Source organism: Gossypium hirsutum, chromosome A07, assembly GCF_007990345.1.
Source record: "Gossypium hirsutum isolate 1008001.06 chromosome A07, Gossypium_hirsutum_v2.1, whole genome shotgun sequence".
Classification (NCBI taxonomy): Eukaryota; Viridiplantae; Streptophyta; class Magnoliopsida; order Malvales; family Malvaceae; genus Gossypium; species Gossypium hirsutum.
In genome coordinates, this window is record NC_053430.1 from 47,938,804 (window position 1) to 47,945,308 (window position 6,505).

The window sequence follows — 6,505 nt, forward strand, 5'->3', positions numbered from 1 at the left end:
GATGAATGTAATATGAAAAATGGCAAAATTCTTTAATAATAAGCATGAGTATTTCTATTATTCTACTATGAATGTTCACTTAAAATAGTCAAATGGATCAGAGAGAACATGAAATAGGCAAAATATTTAAAGAAAATAGAGAGAAAAGAGTAAACGCAAAAAGAAGAAGCTTGGGTCGTCGAAAACAATGCTATAGGCAGTGCACAGGCATGGCAGGTAGGGCATATAGAGTTGCAACGGCTAGGGTTACGGATTTTTGGGAGGGAGATGATGAATAGTGAGGGGTTTATATAGATTTTGGGGCACACGACCATGAGGCACTACCGTGTGCCCTAATTTTTGCCCATGTGTTTCACGATTTTTAAATTTAGGCGCGTCTGACATTCGCCCCATGCCCGTATTCCTTGGGCATGTGGGTGCACATGGTCGTGTCGCACGGTCGTGTCTTGCTTTGTTCGCTTCTCCCACGCTCGTGTATGATAGCCTATGCCTGTGTTAGTTTGATAGTGTTAATCACGGGTGAATGGCACGGGCTTGTCACACACCCGTATTAAATTCTCAGTTTTAACCACGGTATCAAGGTATGCGTGTCTCACGCTTATGTTATTTTGGTAGTTTCGCCCACGGCCATGTCGCACCGCCGTGGCAACTTATCACATCTCGTGTTGGGGAAAATTTTTTTCCCTGTTTTCACATAGCCGTATCGAACGGCCGTGTCTCCTCCTGTGGTGTGAGCACGGCCTAAGGCACGCCCGTGTGCCTGGCCATGTGGATGGAAAAACTCTGTGTTTCAAGACTCAATTAGTAGATTAGATGTGAAAAACTAGAATTTAAATAAATCGTTATTATTAGTACTCGGGTTACCTCCAGAGAAACGCTTATTTATAGTCTAAGCTTGACTTACCTCTCTGGTGTGTGATCATGGTGGCTTGAGGAGTTTACACTTCTCATCCTTGCTATCAACTTTACCAATATAAGGTTTAAGACGAGTATTGTTTACCTTAAAAGTTCTAAGTTTGGGGTGAATTACCTCGACTGTACCATATGGGAACATACTGAGTTCTGTGAGAGGAATTTCTTCATTAGGTTCAAAAGTGTTAATGCGAGGATCTGCTGCATCTAGTAGTACTTTGTCTCCAACCTTAAGTTGATTTGGTGATGTATTGAGCTCGTCCTGGCTCAGTTTCAGTTTATCGGGTGTTCTTGATTTCTGTGTCTACCATTCATCTAGTTCCTCGATCTGTAGCCTTCGTTCTTCATAGATAGGTCCTCCGTTGTTGCTTGAACATGGTTCGTGTAGGTTCTTTGAACTTATTTCCTACAAAGTAGGCTACACCACATGGTCAGTTTTAGTAGAATGATTTATACAACCACCTTCAATTTTCGATGTGTTACTCAAATTACGAGCTGAAAGGGTGATTGTTTCATCTCCCACATGAAGTGTGAGTTCACCTGTGCCAACATCAATTATTGTTCTAGCGGTTGCTACAAAGGGCCTCCCTAAAATTAAAGGAACGTGACTATCCTCTTCTATGTCTAGAACAACGAAATCAACTGGGAATATAAATTTGTCAATTTTAACGAGTACATCTTCAATAATACCCCTAAAAAATCTGATTGTTTTATCAGCTAACTGAATACTCATCCTAGTTTGTTTGGGTTTCCCAAGACCTAGTTGTTTAAACATTTTGTAAGGCATGACATTGATACTAGCCTCTAAATCAGCTAAAGCATTATTAACTTCTAAGCTACCAATTAAACAGGGAATCGTAAAACTCCCTGGACCTTTTAATTTGTTGGCCAGCTTCTTCTATAGTATGGCTAAGCAAACCGTATTTAGTTTCACATGCGACACCTCATCCAACTTCCGCTTATTTGTTAAAAGCTCTTTTAAGAATTTAACGGTAAGTTAATATCTAACTTTTTTAATAATTTAAAGAATTTACCAAATTGTTCTTCTGTTCGGTCTTTCCTCGTCGCGTTTGGGTATGGCACATGAGGTTTGTACTCTTTACTTATCATTTTCTGGTCATTGTGGTCCACCTCACCCTTACCTTTACTTACCACAATTTATTGCCTCTGTTTTGGTTCAGGTGCAACTAACCCTTCCTTATCTTGAATGGTAATTGCATTGATTTGCTCCTTTGGGTTAGATTCAGTGTCACTCGGCAGGCTACCTTGTGGTTGTTCATATATCAATTTAGCGAGCTGACCTATCTGAGTTTCGAGCCTTTTGATCGATGCTTGTTGATTTATAAGTGTTGTCTCAGTATTCTAAAAATGAGTTTCTGACACTGAGATGAATTTTGTTAGCATCTCCTCAAGGTTCGGCTTTTTCTCTTATTGGTAGGGTGGTTGTTGGAAGCTTAGAGGTGGTGGTGGTCGCTGATTCCCTTGGCCTCCCCATGAGAAATTTGGGTGGTTCCTCCAACCTACATTGTAAGTATTACTATAAGGATTATTTTGTGATCGAAGATTATTACCCATGTAATTTAACTGCTCGTTCTCCATGTTGTTGCCATAGGGTGGGTAATCTGAATTGCTTGATCCACCTCTACTTGCTTCGCACCGCATTACTGGGTGAACCTATGAAGAACCGAGAAAACCGTCAATTTTTTTTGTTTAAAAGTTCTACCTGATTAGAGAGTATGGTGACCGAATCGACATTACAAATGCTAGCTGTTTTCATTGGCTTTGTCGTCATGATTTGCCACTGATAATTATTCAGTGACATCTCTTCTATAAATTCATAAGCATCTTTAGGTGTCTTATTATTGATGGTTCCACCAGCGGCTGCGTCGATCATCTGTCGAGTCGAAGGATTCAGACCATTATGAAACGTTTGAACCTGTAACCAAAGTAGTAACCCATGGTGAGGGCACCTTCTCAAAAGGTCCCTGTATCTCTCCCATGCATTGTAGAGTGTTTCTAAATCCATCTGCACAAAAGAAGAGATATCATTATGTAATTTGGCTATTTTGGTCGGCGAAAAATATTTTAATTAAAACTTTTTAGTCATTTGTTCCCATATAGTGATTGGCCCTCGTGGTAATTAGTTCAACCATTGTTTAGCATTATTCCTCAACGAAAAGGGAAACAACAGAAGGCGAATGACATCATCAGAAATGCCATTGATTTTAAAAGTGTCACAAAACTCTAGGAAATTTGCTAAGTGAGTGTTGGGATCCTCATCTGCAAACCATCAAACTGAACAAACTGTAGGATAAGTTCAATGGTGTTAGGTTTCAGTTCAAAATTATTTGCAGCAACAGCAAGACTAACTATGCTCGATTCAGTTTCTGTTAAAGAAGGTTTAGCATAATCGTACAAAGTACGCAGAGTAGGATTCTGATTAGCAGCAATCGCAGGAGGTAGCAAATTTTCTTAGTTTTCAGCCATCTCCTCGTTTGCGGTTAAAATATCATCCTCTTGCTCTTCCTTTGTGTATCTTAAGCTTCGCCTTATTTCTCTTCGGTTTCTACAAACTGTGCGATCGATCTCACTATCAAATAGTAATGGTCCTTAAGGGTTTCTTCCGGTCATAAACTAGAAAAACCTGTCAGAAGAAAATAAATGAAGAATTAGAAAATAAAATAAAAATTTAAATTGCAATAAAAGTAAAATGGCTAAAGTAATAAAAATCGAGTGTCCCTAATATCCTATTTCCCCGGCAACGATGCCAAAAACTTGATACATAATATTTGTGACAGGTTTTAAAAATTTATAATTAAGCGTTCTTGAAACTAACTATTATCACGATGAAGGCAAGTGCACCTATCGAACAGTAGTATAGCTTAAACAAGACCGGATTGTCGAACCCAAAGGAACCAAGAGTACTAGTAATTACTTTCTTTTTATTATCTAGCCTAAAAATTAAGGGATTTGTTTATCTAAATTAATTAACTAAACTAGGAGTGCACAGAGAGAAATTGGGGAAATACTTTTGGGAAAATTCGATTGATTAAGGAAATACCCAAGGAAAAATCCACCTAGACTTCACTTGTTATTTGACTCTAAATCAGGCAATTTATTCCTTTGACTTGATCCGTAGAAATCCCTAAGTTATATTATTATCTCTCTCGAGACTAATAATGTCTAACCCTAGGTTGATTAATTGGAATCTCTTTCTAATTAACACCTAGTGTTGAATTAACTCGATCTATGGATCCCCTTATTAGGTTTCACCCTAATCGGGCAAAATCTTATCACCCTATCTCTAGGCATGCAATCAACTTCGCTTAATTTTGACAAATTTACTCTTAGATAGGGTCTATTCGTCCTCTGAATAAGAGCATTAACTCGAACCAATATCCTGGAATATTAAAACAAGAATTAAGTACATATAATTAAGAACAAGTCAAATATTTATCATACAATTCAGATAATAATAACAAGATCCGTCTTAGGTTTCATTCCCCTTAGGTATTTAGGGGGTCTAGTTCATAATTATAGAAGAAAACATCTTAGAAGAATAATGAATACAAAACATACAGAAAACCTGAAACCCCTGAATGGAAATTGAAGGGAGATCTTCAGTCATGATGATGAATCCGGCTTTTGAGATGTACCAATCAGCTTCCCTTGTGTAATTCCTTGCCTCCTACTCCGCGTCCCCCTTTCCTAAGTGCATCTTTAGGTGTTTAAATAGGCTTTAGAATTCTTAAGAGCCCCCAAAATTGTCCTTTTCCGAATAGGGTTATACTTGGGCTCAGCAAGGACACGCCCGTGTGTGATTACTCCAGCTCGTGGTCAAGGCTGTTGAATAGGCATGGGCGTGTAGTCTACCCGTGTAAGACGTGCTTCGATCCTGCCAAAGGGACACATCCGTGTGACACGCCCGTGTGAAGAATTCCAGGCCGTGTTTATTTCCCATGTGGGTCCATTTTCTCCGTTTTCGGCCCGTTTCTCGCTCTTTTTACTCTCCTATGCTCACCTAAGTATAAAACATGAAATTAATAAATTAGGATCATCGAAATCACCAAATCTAAGGTGAAACCATCCATAAATGTGCTAAGCATGGGATAAAAACATGTATAAATTACGGTTTATCACGAATCTTTAACCTGCAACTGGTAATAGCAAGATCTCAGATCAATCTTTGAAAATACTGTTGCTCCTTTCAACTGCTCAAACAAATCATCAATTCTCGGCAAAGGATACTTATTCTTAATTGTAACCTTGTTAAGCTGACGATAATCAATACACAGTCTCATCGATCAATCTTTCTTCTTTAAGAATAGAACTGGTGAACCCCAGGGCGAAAAACTAGGTCACACAAAAACTCAATCCGTTAGCTCTTGCAATTGAGCTTTTAACTCTTTCAATTCTGTTGGAGCCATTTTATATGGAACTATTGATATCGATGATGTTCCTGGTACTAATTCAATAGCAAACTTGACCTCTCTGATCGGTGGCAACCCATGTAACTCTTTTGGAAACACATCTAGATACTCACAAACCACTAGTATTGATTCAATCTTAGATTCAGACACTTTTGTATCTAACACATACGCAAGGTAAGAATCACATGTGATATCCCGAATTAGGGCTTAGTCAAAATAGTGGTTTCGGGACCACAAATTCGACATAGAAATAATTATTTTATAATTATTTTGAGGTCTATGTTATAATTACATGATTGTGTGAAACTTTCGTGAAGAAATTCTATGCATAAAGTGCCTAATTTGAAATTTGGGACTAAATTGAATAAGTTGTAAAACTTGCATTCTAGAAGTTTCTAGTATGAAATTGCTTTGGAATATTAATTAAGAGGCCTTAAATAGCAATTTGACCAATATCTAAGTTTTTGGACAAATATGGGACATGGATGGAATTTTTTGAAAGTTTAGTAAGGAAGGGCATTTTGGTCATTTGGATTTTAATGAATTAAAATGCGGAAAAATCAAGCAAAAATCCATTCATCTTCTTCATGTTGCTGCTGAATTTTACTTGCTACCATAGCTAGGATTTCTTCAACTTCTAAGCTCAATAGTAAGACAATCCTAGCCCCGTTTTTAATGTTCTTTACATTTTTGAAATTCTCATAGCTCGGTTTACCTATTTCTACCAATATTTTAAGCTAGGGTTTATATTTAAAAATTTACTCATGAATAAAATGCATGAATTTTGATGTTTTATGGTAGAATATGAAGCTTGAGATTGTGTTAAACAACTTTTGCTGCGTGATTTTAAGTAAAAATGACTAAAATGACCTAATCGGTAAAAATACCTAATGTTCATAAATACATGATAGAGTGTGAATTTGATGTTGCTATAGAAGGGAAAAATGATTAGCATGTCATAAAACATAATAAAATAGGATGAAGTTTAATTTCCGAGCCAAGGGAAAATCGTAATTTTGTGAAACTTTAGGGGTAAAATTGTAATTTTTGTCATAAGATGTTTTTGGAGTAATTTGAGTAATATGAGACATTAATAAGTCAAATGTGTTATTATAGATCAAGAAAGACGTGGAATCGACCTTGATCGGGGAAAAGAAAAGATT

The 6,505-nt window shown here is 37.3% G+C and overlaps 1 non-coding gene across 1 annotated transcript; it reads left to right on the plus strand.

Moving 5' to 3' along the window:
- The first annotated feature begins 2,864 nt into the window (after positions 1–2,864).
- LOC121204394 (small nucleolar RNA R71) lies at positions 2,865–2,970 on the plus strand. Its single transcript, XR_005899319.1, has one exon. It is a non-coding gene; the product is annotated as a small nucleolar RNA R71 (small nucleolar RNA).
- Positions 2,971–6,505: the final 3,535 nt, after the last annotated feature.